Source organism: Pelobates fuscus, chromosome 6, assembly GCF_036172605.1.
Source record: "Pelobates fuscus isolate aPelFus1 chromosome 6, aPelFus1.pri, whole genome shotgun sequence".
Taxonomy (NCBI): domain Eukaryota; kingdom Metazoa; phylum Chordata; class Amphibia; order Anura; family Pelobatidae; genus Pelobates; species Pelobates fuscus.
The window spans coordinates 122,199,569-122,216,904 of NC_086322.1; the positions used below are offsets into that span (position 1 = coordinate 122,199,569).

At 35.3% G+C, this 17,336-nt stretch overlaps 2 protein-coding genes across 2 annotated transcripts in view; one reads left to right on the top strand and one right to left on the bottom strand.

Moving 5' to 3' along the window:
• The window catches only part of NPY5R (neuropeptide Y receptor Y5), a 111,721-nt gene extending 94,905 nt beyond the window's left edge, over positions 1–16,816 (bottom strand). Inside the window, exon 1 of the mRNA XM_063460024.1 lies at positions 16,644–16,816. The gene's annotated coding sequence lies outside the window, so the exon portion shown is untranslated. The remainder of the gene's footprint in view (positions 1–16,643) is intronic.
• A 184-nt stretch (positions 16,817–17,000) lies between these two features.
• Positions 17,001–17,336, top strand: part of NPY1R (neuropeptide Y receptor Y1) — a 97,447-nt gene continuing 97,111 nt past the window's right edge. Inside the window, exon 1 of the mRNA XM_063460027.1 lies at positions 17,001–17,048. The gene's annotated coding sequence lies outside the window, so the exon portion shown is untranslated. The remainder of the gene's footprint in view (positions 17,049–17,336) is intronic.

Sequence of the window (17,336 nt, forward strand, 5' to 3'; positions counted from 1 at the left end):
TAATATATATATATATATATATATATATATATATATATATATATATATATATATATATATATATATGGATATATATATATATATATATATATATATATGTGTCAAATAGCAAAATGTGTATATTTTAACAATTGAGAATGTAATATCTCTTGAGATATCAGTATCTCCATGTAATGCATAGTTACCTGATCAAACCTAGCTATATAAACAAACTATGCCTATATAAACAACTGTTTGCCATTAGTATTATTTAATAGATGTGCAATGTAGCATAAGATATGCAAGCTAAATAACAAACTTACTGATAAATCTTAACTATTATTGATGCGTGTTGCTTTTCTGCTCCCTTGATCTTGAGTTCAGGATCAAGAATTGCTAAGCATTTAGTTATTGGAAGCATATCGCCAGGGCACAGATGTGCATTAATAATGTGCTTAAAAATAATGTAACAAATAATTATCACTTGCTTTTTTGCATTAAGCCATAGTAGTAATTTATTAATTAGATAGCAAGTTGTTGGCTGATTTAATTTCAAATATATTCACACAACCATTGTACTGTTTACATGAAGAGCTGATAGGAAAGGCACGGATTGCACTGGTATTACACAAAGTTAGATAAAGCACTTTTTGCACACACAAAAAAAAGCCTGATTCAGGGTCAAACAGCTTTTTTATTGGTGTGCATCCATAAAAAATTACACTGTTCTTGTATTATTCGCTTAAAAAGACACGGACTACTGTAGAAAGTGTGGATACAATCCATGGGTCTGTCTTGATAAGGGTTAAAGTGCAGTCCAAGCACCATAACATCAACAGCTTGTTGTAGTGGTTATGGTGCCAGCAGTGCCAACTAACTATCATTAAACCCTCTCCAGAATATTTTTGGGCTGCAATCCTTGGTCTTTTTGCCATCTAGCAATGCCCCTGGCAAGGGCTGCAGACCCTAATTATAATAATCAAGGAGCAGTTTCTAGGGATGACCTACTCCCCAGTCACCACATCATTGTATATTTATTTAGAGCTCCAGCCTGCCACTAGGCTTGCAAAAAAAAAAAAGGAGCCTTAGAAAATAGCATACCAGCCCTATAATGCATTGCAACAGGAAAGCATGCAGATATGCAGGTTGGAAGAAAAACTCAAATTGAAAATTATTTTTACAAACACAAAAGGGTGCACTCATAGGATGCCTAAATAAACAAAGGAACATCTATATTCTAATGGAACACTGCAAACAAAAGAAAGCTCAAGTACTTTATGTGTTAGGAGTGTGTTCCACCTAGCATAGTGCTCTGGAGCTAAGCACAAGTGTAAGATGTTTCTACACAGTGCACCTGCTTTGTAAAGACTTCTAATGAGCTGATTCTTCTGCAGGCTCTGGTCATTCCTGGGCACAAATGGGAGTGGTCTTGCAGTAGTTGGAGATCTGATCTAGATATGCAGTTATTGCAAGCTTAGTTTTCATTATCTCAATGAAAACATACAAAATTAATTACATCCATGTTTTATTTGAGGGTCTATTAAACTGTTATTTATTTTCTTTTTCTTTTTTTCCAGTATTGTTACTTTAAGTACAAACTGTACAAGAAAAGATAGTGAAAGTTCCAGCCCCTGACATTTAACATCTGGAGAAAGCTCCATAAACTTGTCCTATATGATGCTGCATTTCTGCTTAAAATAAAGAAGTTAGCTCATTATTAATCCTTCCGAGTCCATTTCCAGTGGATATGTTATAGAATTTAAGTTTTCACCAGGGCTAAAAAGTCTGGGAGGGGAATACTAATTCACTAAACAGTGGTTTTTTTTTCTGAAAACTCCAAATTTTAAAATTTAGGCAAAACAGCCAAGCTGAGTTGGAGACTTTTTCCAAACCAACTACTTTGGCCCACTTTAAAATATTTTGATTTTCAATTGCTGCAATTCAGAGTTTAATGACTAACTAAGAATATTGCAAGCCCATCGTAAATGGTTCACCAACATCCCCAAAGGACAACATAGGAGGGTTTTTAGAAATTGCACAGAGAAGGGAGATTTTCAGGAACAGGTTCAAATTTGAAATAAGAAGTTTTTAGATAGGAATTATCCCAGATAACTTTTATTTATTACTCAGAGAGAGGTTGAGGGTCTCCAGAGGGAAGACCTTCTAGTAAAAAATAATAGAAATAAGAAAGATGTAAGGAACTGTTCAGAATTTGCCTTTTTGACTAAGTTTAACAATAAGGCTGATTTAATACAGAAATCGATCAAGAAAAACTGGCTGATCTTACTGCAAGATAAATATCTAGGAAAGATTTTACCCCAATATCCCAAGGTAATATATAAAAGACCTAATAATCTAAGGAATATTTTAGCCCCTAGTGTTTTACCCAAGAAAGATGTTACAAATGAGAAGGTACATTTTTTATCAGAAAGACCCAAGGGCTTTTTTAAATGTGGCAGGTGCAGTACATGCAAATTCCAAAAAAACAAGATTACGGAATTTTCTAGTACTGTGACCAAGGAAACTTTTAAAATTAAACATTTTATTAATTGCCAGAGCAAGTTTTGGTATATATGTTACAGTGTAAGTGTGGAGTCCAATATATAGGACGTACCATTAGAAAACTTCACATAAGATTATTGGGACATTTTAATGGAATTAAAAACAAGAATATGAAACATAGTGTACCTAAACAGTGCATTGCCTTTAGGGAATTTGATTTTAAGGATTTTATTTGCATTGGAATTGATATGATTGTATCGCATTGGAGGGGCGGGGATACTGAAAGAATGTTAGCCATGAGGGAGACAGAGTGGATATATTTAATAAATCCTCTGTCCCCTCAGGGCTCAACACAGATTTGGACATACTGGCTTTTATGGATTGATTATAGTATTGCATTTTTTATATTTTTATCATATTTTTTGTCTGGTGTCCAAAACTTCCTTTTGATTATGGAGAAATATGTTTTTACTATATGAACCAAAATATGTTCTTTAATATATATTTGAAATATGGCTTTGAGAGTGCTTGTTTTTTTAAGAATAAGCACTAACATTTTTATGCCCTCAATTTTATGATGTTATCTTTATGCTTTCATTTTTATACCTTCATTTGTATGTTTTCATTTCTAAGAAGGACTATTTATGTGTAAAAGATTACTTTTGAGTTCCTGAAGACAATTTTATAGATCCTGATGTCTTTTTATCTGATGTTCCTATTATGCACCATTAAATGTATGTATTACATCTATTTTCTATGGTTTTTAAGTTGTACATGCCTTTATTATTGATGTATGTAGTGATAATCTTCAATTAATGTACCTTGTATGATCTTTGTTGCCTATTGGAAATATAAATAGACTTATCTCCACCCAACATATTTATATACACTTCTGGATCCGTATCTCACTTAATTCTATGCATTTATATATTTTTTTCCACCTTTTTGTATACATCTTTATTCTATACATATTTTTATAAGTTCTTTATATATATATTTTATACAATTGTTATATATTTTACATATTCTTTGTTTTTTCTTCCCTTACCAGTACTATTTATATTATTCTTTAGGCTGGTAGTAAGGATTGTTAGGGGTCAGCTGGGGGGTAGGCAGAAGTGTACACACAGACCGCATTAGTTTCGGACGTTTTTTATGTAGAGTGTCCTTATTTCGGCTGTGTAAATAATCAATAAAGATATCCTGCGTTCCAGCGTGGCCGCACATGACGTATGACGGTGCGCGTGACGCGGCGCGCACATGGGCGATGACGGAAGTGACTGCACAGACCGGCGAATTCAAAAGGGAAGAAGATCTTGAAGAGAGAAGACGCTCCTGAGGAAGTCGCAAGACGAAACGCGTTGAGCATATCCTGTGACCCTGCAGTTTGGTATCAGCGGTTTTATTTGCATAAATGCTGTTTTTTAATTGTTTGTGCAATATTTTGCCTTTCGTTCATTATATATTGAACTTGAAAGTGTTTGACTCTGTGCACATTTACTTCTATCTTTACTTGCACTTTTGATCATTCAGTCCAGTATTATGTTGTGTTAAGGGTCTTTGGCCTATTGTGGACTTTTATATTTATTCATTTTTTATTGCACCTGTTTTGTGCTGCGAAGTGTGTATACTTTGTTATCAATAAATTCTTGCTATTTTTTATCTTTGTTTCTATATTCCTTTTTTACCCCTATTTTATATTGCCGATATAGTGATTGTGGCGCCCTGTGCTTTCTGTTTTTTGGTGTTTATATTTGTGGTTGGAGTGACCTCTCCACAGAGGCTTGCCTGCATTCAGTTTTTCACTGCCCTTCACCCACCTTTCACTTTATTTAAGAATAATGCAAGCCCTGACTATATTAATACATATGTACATGTATATTAATACTTGTGCATTCTATTAAATTATGTCTCTATATTAGATATATTAAACTAATACATGCATTAACATATATTTAAATTTATGCATAACACTCTCGGTAATTAAGTAATATTATTTATTTTTTACAATTTGCCCAATGAAAAACACTGTTTATAAAAGCGAAGGATCTATATAAGGAACAAGGCATACTCTCACAAACACACAATTATACAATCACTGACATATGCACCAACAATCATTCACTGTCTCACAGACATAAGCACTCACTGATACACTACCAGAAGCATTCACTGTCACACACAAATTATGAGCACTCACTGAAAATCTTACAGAAGTTCTCACTGTCACACAGAAATCATAAGCACTCCCTGAAACACTGACAGAAGCACTCACTGTCACACATCGATCACAAGCACTCACTGATGTATTGACAGAAGCACTCGCTGTCACACATGCATCACAAGCACTCACTGAAACACACCAACACTGGCACAAGCACTCGCTGAACACACACACACTGTCACTAGCAGACAATGACACAAACACTTACACAATGTAGTTAAAAACATCAACATTTCCACAATGTAGTTTACAGAGACATTTGTTTGGGACTCTTAATGCTGGATGGAGCCTGGCAGTTTACAGGATAGGAGAAACACAAACACTTTATATTAATCAAGCCATAGTGCACTGACCTACTTGACACAAACATATATTAATTAACTTTTTTTTTCATATTTTATAGTTTACCCCTACCCCCGCAAAATAAAATCTTGGTGATCACAAACTACTGCTAATATTTTTTTTCCCCATATAAAAACTGGTGGAATGCTGCCCCAAGTACCCAAATAATGGACCTTCAAATCAGTATGGTACATTGCTCATAGAGCACCTGTTTGAATCTTTGCAAAATAGTGTAAAATAAAGCTGTTTAACAATGATAATATATGTTACAATAATGATGTTTTATTCTTCATGAAAACAAATTTAAAGAAAAAATACAACTGCAAAGTTTGACTGACAGGTTAGTGTAGAAAGTACATAGATAAAAGAGACAAATCAATTTGTGTAGTTGTAGTATAATGTATCCTTCCATAAAAGAAAAAATATACCTTACCATGAAAGAATGAGAAACTGAGAAAATGGATGTATAATCTAAAATTTAATATATCTCTAACATTTGTAACATATTTTTATGCCAATCCACTAGGGAAAAGATCATCAAATGTATTGAAGGGTGCCACTTACTGCAAGTCAGTAGTTTGATATGTATGATATATGTCTGCAACGAAATACAATTTTTGAAAGAAGCAAAGTATGAAAGGAGGAAGAATTCATGCTGAGTTTTGAAATGGACTCTATGCTGAATCTAAAGCAAACATAACAGAATATATTCCATAAAATTACATCAGAAATATATGTGTGCAATCTTCACACGTTAGGTACAAAACGTTAGAAAAAAACAGAAAGGATTAATTTCTAATATGGTTTGTTTTTCACTCTCCTCTCACATTATGTTGTGAATTAAATACTGCATAACTCATTAACTTTATAGCCAACTAATCTCGAACCTAAAATAAGATACATTGTGAGTCAATGAGCTAAAGTACTTTGTTAAAAAAGAGAGAAAACTCTGAAACTAGTTGTGAAGATATGTGCTGTTATTGCAGAGCTGTTTACTATTTATATTGGATGTTATTGACAAAAAAATTAACATAAGAATATTTTTCACTAATTTGTTGTGGGAATGCTCACTCATTTGCTTTTATTACCAAAAAAATAAAAGTAAAATTTGGTGTGATGAAGCTCACTCATTTGCTCACCTGTAAATCTACTATAAGGCAGATTTGACTGTCAGATTGCTCAGAGAGTAATGATGAAACATTGTATATACTTGCATATATGGAAATAGAAAAAGGAAATGAGTGAATGGCGCTTACACAGTAAAAAAATAGACAATATAAACACAGTAATGGAGTGAGAAAGGTGTTCCCCAACACCCTAAAGTCAAATGGTAAAATAAAGGTACTTGAAGACAACAAGTGCCAAATACACACACCACTCCCTGTGTACCAATGGTACCAATAAAAAATGGGCAAAAATAATTAAGAATACTTTTACATGTGCAGATGTATGTAGATAATATTCCGACGTTTGGTCCAGTTCTTGGACTTAGAGATTTATATTTCAAATAATCATATTTCCACTAGAACCTTCTTCAAACCGGTGGACATTAATGGGTACATTGACACCACGAGTTGTCATTACGATCCGTGATTGCGCAATGTGCCCAAAAGTCAATTCAACCGTATCTTTAAGAACTGTAGTGACACCATGGAATATGAAGAACAGGCAGGATGACTTAAAAACTTTTTTGTGGAAAAGAAATATGATCCGACTATTCTAGATAATCGGATTCAGGAGACTAAACAACAAAATAGAGAGTCCCTATTAGAATATAAAAATAGGCAAGTAGCCAAACAGACAGAGGAACCCCTTTTGATTTTGGATTACAATGATGATGCCAATACCATAAAATCTATCATCCATAAGTATTGGCATATTTTGAGAACTGATGAAGGTCTTAATGACATCATCAGTGAAAAGCCAAAAATTGTATATAGGGGCACAAAGAATCTTCAAACCCTATTAGTTAAAAAACCATATAAAAACCCATGTCACCAACACCAATGTTTTTAGTCAAAAGCACGGTTTCTACCCGTGTAAAATGTGCACAGCCTGTAAAAGAACAAAATTTAAAAAAGATAAACATACTAAATTCATTTCTAATATATCAAAAAAGGAATATAAAATCAATTCTATCCTCACATGTCATTCTAGTAATGTGATATACCTCCTCTGGTGCCCTTGTGGACTACAGTATGTGGGAATGACTACAAGGACCTTAAAAACTCGCATACTGGAATACTTGGGCAATATACAGAAGGGGGTATGCCAAACACATGTCTCTGCACATTTTTCACAATGTCACAATAGTGACCCTTCCTATTTATTGCTATTGCCCAAAAGAAAAAGGATTGGAGAGGCGAAGATAATTTTAAAGAACTTTGCAAATTTGAATGCAGGTGGATATTTGAGTTAAACACTCTATCCCCCAATGGTTTAAATTTAGATTTTGAGCTGGCTCATTTTTTATAGTATTTTATTGGATTTTATATAAGATTTTCGTACCCCTTTAAATATATATACTATGCATTTTAATACCAGCTCATTACATATATATTTGATATACTTTCACAGTTTCATTTTGCCCTCTCTGATCAACCAATCCTATTTATATGGGCTGTATCTACATATTGCAAATGTGATATACATTTTTATGACATTATGTATTATTACTTTTCATGTCTCCTATTATTTCCCCTCTTGTAGGGGATCTACAGAGAAGACATATGCATGATTATTGTTATCTTTCTTATAGATGTATATATTACTATGTCACTTTATACTATGAGGAATGCACTTTACAAGTTACTATAGGTGCCCATTTACAACATGGAGCCTTTGGCTTCAATTGGGCAAAGTAACTGAATCAAACTAAACTGATGGAATTAGCGCCGAAAATATAGGAAGTGACATCAGACGCCGGTCAGCCGAACTTCCGCCCACGTGACCGGCAGCCATAGAAGCGGCGATGAAAACTCGGACTGAGTTGAAACGCGTCTGCATAGCTGTGAGCTTGTGTGTCACCATATGGGACCTGCACAGTTATTTTGTAACTTTTATTTGTCATAAATTTGTTTACTTTTAACATCATCATTGCTGCTTTTTCCTGATTTAGGGGGACACCATTCAACACCATTCAAGATCCTTGACATAGCCTTTTGAGACACCTTTGGGCATTATATACAGAGCCTGGCACGGCTCTGGAATTCGTGAGTGTATCCAATTACTTTTATACTCATTTATTTGTATATATAGTCTATACTATGTACTATTCTTTTGTGTTGTTGTAGGAACCTACCACATGGAATATTATCTACATACATCTGCAAATGTATAAGTATTCTTAATTATTTTTGCCCATTTTTTATTGGTACCATTGTACACAGGGAGTGGTGTGTGTATTTGATACTTGCATATATGTTTGTTACATCTTGCTGACTTATATTGTATCATATTTAATATTCAACATTAATTGGTTACAAAGTAAATGGGTATCACAGTATCTAACTTACAAAATAATGGGAGTGAACATTGTATGATTTCTAATGTAATTTCCTTTGGAGACAAAGTTACATTTATTTTAGAGCCTGCCAGGGTCACATCAGGTTCCTATTGTACCTGGGCCCTGAAGTTTCATCTGTCAAGAGGGGCACAAGTCAGGTGGGGGCCCCCATTACAAATAAACCCTATTAAAGGGACTCTCTAGTGCCAGAAATACATATTAATTTTCCTGGCACTGTAGGACCCTGCAGTTAAAACCCCTTCAGTGACTTATTGGACTCCAGCGCCGATGTCCCTCAGCGCTGTGTCAGGCTCTGCCTACTCTCCTCGGCGGGGCAGACCTAATGCGCATGCGCGGCAATGGCCACGCAAATGCATTAGACCTCCCCATAGGAAAGCATTATTCAATGCTTTCCTATGGGGATTTTGACAACGCTGGAGGTCCTCACATAGTGTGAGGACGTCCAGCTTTGTTTAAAACACATTTTGTGTTCTAAAAACACGGAAGTCCCTCTAGTGGCTGTCTGATAGACAGCCACTAAAGGAGGACTTAACCCTGCAAGGTAATTATTACAGTTTATAAAAACTGCAATAATTACACTGGCAGGGTTAAGGGTGGTGGGAGTTGGCACCCAGACCACTCAAATGGGCAGAAGTGATCTGGGTGCCTGAAGTGTCCCTTTAAGTATGTTGCCAGTTCTGAAATATACTAAATAACAATTAAAGCACTGGAGGGAGCACCTGAAGTGCTTCCTCACAGTCCTGGAGTTCTAGAATAATTTACTATGGCAATGCTCTGACTCATTGCTGAAATATCTCCCCTGCAAAGTCAGGGGAGCTGACCTCTGGCCAGAGAGACCACACACTCCCTCAGGAAAGCAGTCAGCAACTCCCCAGGACCACCAGGGATAATACCCCCATTGGACCACCACATTTTATGCAGTAAGCAGGAAGGTGGTTAAAAACAAAACATTTTCTATTTAATTATTATATAGATCGATATTATTCATTTACACATATATAACCACCACACAAAATTACACTCTGCCATCACCACACTCACTCATTCAACTCCGCATACAACCTCCCATGCCACTGAGATGTATTTTTTCAAGGAGATGACGAGGGCCCTTCTTTAATACTTGCACTGGGCCCCAATAATCCCTAGGTGTGCTCTGGTTAAAAATATTATTCCTAAGACATTTTCTTAAACTATTTATTTTACAAATTTTACCTTCAGGAAACTGTCCTTTTCTAGTTGTTTTCTTATTTCCCCAAATGCTCAGCATTGGGAGGAATTTATTATTTGGTAACACCTCCTCCCCTTGAACTGTCTCATTTGAAGTCCCTCAAAAGGATACTTTAAGCTCCAAGACAACTTTAGTTTAATTAATTGGTTTTGGTCATGCCCTCGAAATATTGCTGCTCAATTCTCTGCCATTTAGGAGTTATTATTATTATTGGTATTTATATAGCACAAGCATATTCCGTAGCTCCTTACAATATTATCAAAGGGAGAGATTTAACAATAAATGAGACAATTACAAAAACCTACAGGAACACTAGGTTGAAGAGGACCCTGCTAGATCAAGCTTACCGTCTATAGAAGGTGGGGCGTAAAACACAACAGGGCAGGAGGTAGCAATCAAACAAGGTGGAGTGAAGCAGAGATTGGAGGAGAGAATAGAGTGCTACCCTTTAGGAGAGAGCAAGGGACAGGTATGTGAGGTAGAGGTTACTCTGGGAGGGCATAAGCTTTCCTAAAGAGATGGGTTTTGAGGCACTTTTTAAATGATTGAAGACTAGGGGAGATCTTGATGGTCATAGGCAGGCTATTCCAAAGGAAAGGTGCCACCCGTGAGAAGTCCTGCAAGTGTGAGTTGGCCGTATGGGTGCGAGAAGTGGAGAGGAGAAGGTCACGGGCAGAGCGGAGAGAGACCGAGAAGTGGCATACCTGCGGATCAGTGAAGAGCTCTAGGAGGGGCTAGAATTGGTCAGTGCTTTATAGGTGTGGATAAGTACCTTGAATTGACTTCTTTAGGATACAGAAAGCCAATGTAAGGACTGACAAAGGGGAGAGGTGTGAGAGGAGCGACAAGAGAGGAGCTCAATTACTACACACTTCCTGTAAAGAGAGATTTCTTTTTTAAACTGCCTTTCTTATACAGTGTATTTAGTCTAAAATGTCTTATCTCTTGCTCTGTTAATCACCTGCTAAAACCTGCAGTAACCTCATATGTGTGATAAATGTTCAATTTACAGAGCCTAAGATAATAACTTCTAAAGTGAACACACTGTGCGGTGGGACTTAATTTAAAATTGTTTCCTTTTTTTTTATCGACAGCTGTGTCAGTCACAGCCAGGGAGGTGTAGCTAGAGCTGCATAACAAAACCAAAAATTATTTAACTCCTAAATTATAAATAAGCAGTGAAGTTGCAGGGGTATGATCTACACACTAAAAACTGCTTTGTTAAGCTAAAGTTGTTTTATTGCTTAGGGTATCCCCTCAAGACACCATCCATGGCCCCTTCTTTTTTCTCACTATACTGTCTCTTTAGGTAATCCTATTAGCTTCCATGGATTCAAGTACAACCAATAAGCCAATGTCACCTAGATAATACTCTCTTTCCTTGATCTCTCTGTTGGCCTTTTAGAATCTGTTACCAGCTGCCTCTCCACCATCTCCTTGTCCCCATTTTCTATAACTCAATAATTTCAAAACTGAGCTTCTTATCTTCCCTACTTGTAAAATTAGTCCTTCAATCTCACTAAACCTGTAAGTTGATGATACATCTCTCAGTCCATGCTTTTAAGCTCACTCGCTTGGTATTATCCTAGACTGTTGCCTCATGTTTACACCCAATATCCAGTCTGTTATAAAATTAAGTCATTTTCCCCATAAACACATTGTACACAATCACCCATTACTTTTTCAAAATGCTACAGAAGATCTTTTCCACACTTTCACAATTTTCCACATTAATGACTGTAACTCTCTAATTTGTCTCTTTAGAACTCATAATGCCTCTCTACAGTCCATAATGATTTCCCCTGTCCTCTGTTTGCACCACTACTGCTAACTATCACCTACAGGATTTCTGAAGGGCTGCACCATTCCACTCCATTCTCCCATCTTCTAGTCTGCTGCTAACCCACACATTCACCTGTTGATCTTATCCTAATTTGATCTTTTTCTTGTGTTTTCATTGTTGATCCCTTCTACATCGTAAGCCCATTTGAACAGGATCCTTAATATCTCCCTGATTCTGGTATATATTTCTATTAATTTGCTTTTCATTTGCTGGTATATCCGTACTTTAAAATAGGAAAGGAATGTGGAATAAGTTAGTGCTATATAAATTTCAGAAATAATAATAAAAAGTATTTTTGTTTATTTGCCATTTGGGGATGGGTGTTAAATACATAAATTAAATTACTGATATTATGTTGGTATTTTTCGTTAATATATACTTAGTGACAATCACTTTTTTCGCATGTGTTTCCTACACATGTCTTTATTCAACAATTGCAACAACTGTTTCAAATGCCCTATGGCTTTCCAGATTTCAGTCTGGCTGACTGTGCAACAAATACTTTCAGACCATGGCATCAATTTAAATGGGTTGAATCAGAAAGGATTACTATTATTTTAGAAATAAAATGTTTCATGTGATTTATCTACAAAAGATACCATAGACTTTAATGTAGACTTCTCTAGATAACTCATTTTCATTTTCTTTCCACCAGAAAGAAATAATTTCTGATTTAATATTTTTGAATACGCATTTCATGATTTAATATTCTGATTTTTTTAAATGTATTTACATATTGATATATTTTTGTAAGATATATATTTTTTGATATTTTAATATTTTGAAAAAGAAATTTAAAAGTTTATCCAAAAAATATTAAATCATTTGAAACATTATGAATGTATTAAATAGAAATATTAAACTGAACCTTAGGCTAAAGAGTAGAGGCAATCCTTTCTTTCTTTCTTTCTCTCTTTCGCACTCTGTTTCATTACATGTTTCATTACATGTGTATATTTATATAACAATGAGAAACCACATACCAGATCTCATTTAGCCACCCAGTATTCAAAGGGGAGGCACCCTTGAGGCGGAAATTACATCATGCATCTTGTGAGTGCAATTTGATCAAGATCTCATTTTTTTGTTCAGTACTGTATTGCACTATATTATACAATTTCAGCTGTATTCTCCTATGTTTTATCTTTGAACTTGTTAAAGAGGGAGATTGTCTGGGACATCCCTTGGGGAAGCTGTAATCAAAATTTAATCAGATAAGTGTAAATTTACCACACAATACATGTTGGGTGAGGTTGTGGGTAGTTAGTATATGTTTGTACCAATGATGTCATTGTGGCTGATTTGCTCCCAATTGATCAGTTTGTTTAGGCAACAGTTTTGAGTAACAATTGTTATTTCAAAAGTCTGGTTCTGAGCAGCACACCACACCCTATATATATACATTTATGCTCAGTTAATATCATCAGGATGTGAAGGTAGATTTCATCCACCATTAGTTTGTCTTTGCATTCTGTGCATCAGGGAATTGTGGACAATTTAATTGTCCCATGTAGCATCATTAAGAGTACAGAGAATATTTTTTTTGCATAATTAAAGGATCACTATAGTGTCAGGAAAACAAACCTGTTTTCCTGACACTATATCATCCTTGGGGGACCCTCACTCTCAGGGTCCCCCTCCTGTGACGCTAAAGGGGTTAAAACCCCTTCAGCATCTTACCATGATCCAGCGCCGGGCTCCTTCGGTGCTGGTGACCTCTCCTCCCCCACTGACGTCAGCTCCCAAGTGGAGCGGAATGCGCATGCACAGCAAGATCCATGCTTGCATTCTAACAGTCCATAGGAAAGCATTTCTTAATGCTTTCCTATGTATGTTCTGCACGCTGGATGCGAATTTCACATCCAGCATCGCAGAAGCGCCTCTAGTGGCTGTCAGGAAGACAGCCTCTAGAGGTTGGATTAACCCTGATATGTAAACAAAGATGTTTCTCTGAAACTGCAATGATTACATGTAAAGGGTTAAAACCTGAGGGACCTGGCACCCAGACCACTTCATTGAGCTGAAGTGGTCTGGGTGACTATAGTGTCCCTTTAAGGGTAAGAATATTTTTGGGGAGAGGAAAATAGGAGGGCATGAGCAGTAAGTCTAACCATGTTAAAAAATTATCATTGCATAAAGTCCACAATGAATTCAGGTGCTTATAATTTGCTACTGGAAGCCTAACGTAGTTATACATTAAAATGTACTGTTTTTGTGTTTTATGGAAAGAAATGTGTACAATTTATTTCCTTGTCAATATGTATAGATAGCACATTTTTAGTTAATTTATATATAAATATTTGCTCCTTGTTTGTAGACAATAAAACAAAGTTACATCACAATTAAGTCAACTATCAGAAAATGGTATTTAAAACAAGCACATTTTCTATATGTAACACTTTCCAATTTTTATGCCTCACAGCTCCCTATTTACGATTGTTCCATGTACATAGTCATATTGTCCCATAAATATTCAGTTTTCTGTCCACAATAATTCATTATTTAGTGAATAGACGGAGTTCTGATACCCGCATGACAAGTGAGGAATGTAATGAATCATTCCATGCTCAAAATAGCCCATATAAACAACTAAATGCCAGTTGTGTTATTTAATAGATGTGCAATGTGGCATGGAAATGCCAGCTAAATAAAAAATAATTATAAATCTAAGCCATGGATAATTAAAGCAAGTATGACCATTCCATATTACGCATTTATCATGGAGTTGTCATCGCATTTTGCTGTTACAAGATATTTGAAATGGCCATATACTCAACTGTGTGCATTAATTTTATAGTTATAGTTTCTCTTCTTTGGGGTCTCTTTGTTGACTGTCTTTAGTTAGACTGTTTAGGCCCGACTCTTCCAGATCTATTCCCAACTCACCACAACCCACAAGCTTCTTGATCTTTACCATTAACATGAAGTAATTACATTTGCTGTCATTATATATAATACTATCTTAAGAAGATATATATATATATATATATATATATATATAAACATACAAATAATAATAATAACATCTTGTCAAATGAAATCCTTTTCCATCTGCATGCAGGAATATTATAATAATTAATGAACTTAATGGCTATCAAAGTGTAATGTGACAGAACATTGCAAAGTTTTAAAGAAGACTATACACTTTAACACAATAAATCACCGAAGAGAGAATTGATGGGAATACAAAGTGCTTTTCAAATTTAATTTAAGTAACACCACTGTTACCTACATTAAAGGTGCACATGTGAAAGTTAAGCTCTATGACTGAGGATTCAGAAGCCAAGCTATTTATTTTAAATATTTATACTGGGCAAACTAGATGGGCCGAAGGGTTCTTATCTGCCGTCACATTCTATGTTTCTATGTTTCTATGAAAATCAAATAGTACAGGAATATGAAATTGTGGAATGCTTGTAGCACAGGTGACTTGAAGTTTGTTTTTGTTTTTCACGAATGGCTATTTTGCCCATATATTTGAAATAACTTTGAATTCACTTTGAATTAAAGACAACTCTCACTTTAGTGAACAACATTGGAAGAATAGTAGAGATTATGAATAAAGGGCCACTGTGGTTAAAGATGTAAAAGTGGAATAATCACAGTGGAAACTAAAAGAATTGTCATTCTGATTGCTCTACTTTTAAAAAACTTTGTACCAAATAATTCCTCTTTTACATCACAACAGTAGAACCGGGACATATACTAAGTTATGATAAACTTGATGGTATGTGTTGCCTGTGTACCTGGCCTAGTGTGCTCTTAGCATAAACTCGGTTACCACTGGCAAAACTAAAGATCAATATGGGTCAGGTACCTTTATTAAATGGCTAAAACATAGTCCTGAATTGTTACACACAGAAAATAGAACACATTCAACAAACATTGATTTTAATTAGTGAATATTGGGTAACATTATAATATTCACATTACATGTATTTGTGTCTTACTTCATGTGGCTAAATTACTTTTTTGTCTAAAATGCATGTAATTATGTGTAAACAATTGTCTGGGTTGCTCTTTTGAATAACATAGTATAGTTTTGCAAAACCTGTTTTATGTTGCTGGATGCACAATTTGATACCCTGTAGTAAACCTCTCCACTAAAACTTTCAACAGAACATCTGCACTTCTATGAATCAGACAATTATCACAGCCTGATTAGTTTGACAATTAAACGCTCTAAGAGATATTTTAGCTAAGGGTGACTAGTCATTCTAGCCCATATGTCATCTGTGTATTGACCCACTCTTTCATCACGCAGAGCGTTTATAATGCATTTCTACATAAAGCTATCAACTGAATGCATAGTGAACTGACTGACTGATAAGACACAATATGATTAATGTCATTTTAAAAACTACATAAACATCACACACTTTTCAGAAACTAATCTTGTTGATGATATTTTCCTAGAGCATATATAAGCCACATCTTTATATAAATATAAAAGAAATACACAAACATACATACATAGCAATACAAAATGACATATCATTTTTCTTGAGGGGGCTGGGGTACACTATATTGTATATATATATATATAATTTTGAAAATAAGTCCCAGCACTCCAGTAAAGAATGCTCTGAAAGATGTATAAGTAGGACTGCCTGATTTTCTTATATTCACAAATAAACAATTAAACGATTTTGAATTCAGAAGAATCAAGACTTTCCAGACTTCAGCACCCTGGACAGCGGTAGGCATCTGGTATTGTGAGAATTAGAGCCTCTTGTGCAAGCTAATAACATTAGCATAATGGAGATGAGCCTGCTATCACTTCTGCATAATCACAATATTACAGTGTGATGGGAAGGGGCTGTATTAAATGCCTTCCTGAGCCCAACTCAGCCACTACATACTGTTGTACATGTATCAATGCCAATACATTATAGCACGTTTCACAAAGAGCGTTCTCCACAACACTTTCACGCAGTTCAAACTAGTAAGTTAACCCACAAACGTCCACATGTAAAGAATAAATAAATATTGAACATACCTTAGGTCATTTAACCCCCAAATTCCTTAATACGGTTTGCAGAACTAAGTTATATCAGGATGGAATCTGTTTGTCAGTGCGAGCTATAAATACACCAAAAGCCACATATACAGTGATAGGAGAAAAAGAACAGGTCCGGTGTATTTTTCCTGTAGAAAAACAGAAGATTGTTGGATGAAGCTAGGGACGCCCCTTTAAAGATGAACTCCACCTTGAGCCAATAGCACATGGCTTAAAGATGACTATGTCCTGTAAAGCTATAGAATAACAAATCCTATTGCACTGAGGCTGCTGCTACATCTCACCAGCACATAGCAATTACAGAATGCTCTAAAAATATAAGCCATTACAAGACGAGGGAAGTTTATAGTGCCAATCAATGTCCCAGCAGAGGCTTGTTTGAAGGTCAGTGCCATCTTGTGGCTATACATTTTTTTTTTTTTTTTTTTTTATTTAAGTTATTGCATTGCATACTTCTGTGTATTCACACACACACACACACACACACACACACACACACGCAATTATATTACTCAAAGCTATTCATCAAATGGTTATGAGCTGTCACGATCGTTTCAGTGGATTGAAATAACTTGGTTAAAGAGATAATTTATTCACGCAGCCCATTAGCTCTACTGAGTTATGTAGGTGTCTCTCTCTCTCAACACGTAGTTTATTGTTAAATATATTGTA